The sequence below is a fragment of the Macadamia integrifolia genome, unplaced genomic scaffold, assembly GCF_013358625.1.
Source record: "Macadamia integrifolia cultivar HAES 741 unplaced genomic scaffold, SCU_Mint_v3 scaffold1982, whole genome shotgun sequence".
NCBI classification, from domain to species: domain Eukaryota; kingdom Viridiplantae; phylum Streptophyta; class Magnoliopsida; order Proteales; family Proteaceae; genus Macadamia; species Macadamia integrifolia.
Window position 1 is genome coordinate 1 of NW_024868449.1, and position 2,269 is coordinate 2,269.

A 2,269-nucleotide genomic window follows, 5' to 3' on the forward strand; every position below is an offset into this window, starting at 1 on the left:
TTTTGTTAGGACTCTTATGTGGGCTTAACTGATATTGATTGACCCATTGGGCCCAAGAGAATAAGGACCACTCTAATTAGGAAACTTCTAGCCCTATTCTATTGTGGGAATGGATTAGGGTTTAGGAATTCTATTATATATAGAATACTGATGGTCCCTGCAGCTATTACTTTTCATAATAATATTTTGAGAGCACTGCTTTCTCACAGAGCTAGTGTAGAGACAGAGAGAAGATCCCATAGTAAGAGGTTGTAGAAGATCTCAGTAGAAGGACCCATATTGCGTGGTTCTTCATCATAATTCGTGGTACAAGCGTCAACCTTGATTTAGGGACTTTATTCACGCTCAACGGGTATGTGATTGATTTCTTTCCATTATTCATTCTTGTATTCTATACACTATAGGTAATTCAAATGATTCTAGGATTTAGAATCACTAACAATTGGTAGCAGAGCCTACACTATGGTGTTAGAATCAAGAAATTATGTAAGAAAAAAAAAAATTTGGGTTTCTATTTATGAAAATCATTATTTTACTCTTACTTAAAGATCCCGTATGGGAAAACTTTCTTCACGGAAGTTGTAGAGCACGAGAAGACGGTCGCGGCGGTATGCCGCACGTCACCGGAAACCTCCGGACGCGTCGGCACGCACCGCTAGAAATTGACTGCCAGAGGAGAGAGAAATAAAAAATTTTAAAAAAAAAAACGGAGGCGAGTCATCGCCGGGTCAACTCGGAAACCCTACCGAGTTGACCCGGGATGCAGTGGGTCAACTCATGACCCACTCGGTCAAAGGTTGACAGGGTCATTGACCCGAACTTTGACCCGGAACTAATTTACCCAAACCGGTTGGATTGGATTGATTTTGATTAAAAAAAAAAAAACAGTAACTTCAAATGGCTCGTACGGGCAAACGGTGAAGAATTTTTCACCCTGGTTTTTTGCGTTGAGTCCAGTTTTTCGTGCTCTTCGTTTTGATATATTATGAGCCTAGTTTTGATCAACTTTTATGATCTATTTTGTATAAGTTACAAGTATGGGTGTTTAATGATTCTTTATAATTTTCCTATTAATTGGAAGAAATGAAAGAAAATCAACTCATACATTACTTGCATATCAGAATATGAACTTGTTTATTCTTGGTAATGTAGTTCATGCTTTTGTTTATGAATATTTTTTTATTCATGGTTAAACAATCCCACTTTTAGCTGCCGGAATGAATTTGTAGACTATTACAGTAAGATTGGGTGGAATCCACCAAAGTGGTAAAGTTCAACCTTATTGTAATAGAATACAAATCAAAGGTCTTCTTTGTCTGAAAAAACAAGAGAATAATGGTTGGTAGCAAGGTTGCTAATCTTCACCCAAAGCTGACATTATCAAAGAAAAGTTAAAGTTAAAGTTAAAGCAAGTAAAAATAAATAAATAAATAAGGATTTCTCAACCTAGAAGATGCTGTCCATCCAAAGATGGCGGTACTTTTTGAAAGTTAGAAGAAGTCTCGCAGTAATAGCAGAAACTTGAGTGGACCAGTATGTTTCAGATCCAAAGGCCAGAAATGTAGTTCCGGTTGACACTCATGAAGTAATTGATACTTGAGCATGTAATGTTTAATTTTGCTAATTGTTACATGCTTATTCTTTTACATATATGTCTGTATGTTGAATAGAATATTCTTTATTAAAATATTCAACAGGATGTCTTCTAGTTTTGGTGTACTTGATATTCCTAAGCTTACTGGGGATAATTTCAACAAATGGATGGAAGACTTAGAGGTCTACATGATTCTCAAGGACCTAGACCTGTGTACTAGAACCACCAAACCAGCTGAACCTACTGCAACCAGTACCCAAACTGAGAAAGGGGATTATGACAAGTGGGTCACTGCAAATAGGAAATCCTTGGCTGTTATTAAAAGTGCTTTGCCTGAGTCTATCAAGTATAGTGTTGCTAAAAAGGATACTGCTTCTGAGTATTTGGCTGCTATAAAAGCTAAGTTTGATAGCTCTAAGAAATCACAGGCTCACGATCTCATGAGCCAATTGACTGGGGCTAGATTTGATGGAGTAGGAAGTGCTAGAGAGCATATACTGGAATTGATTTCCCTAGGAAACAAGATCAGAGGTACAGGTATTAACTTTGATGATGACTTCGTGGTCACCATTGCCTTGAATTCTCTACCTGAGAGCTACAAGACTCTTAAGACTACTTATAATACATTGAAGGATAAATGGGGTCTTGATGAATTGATCACTGTGGTAACCCAGG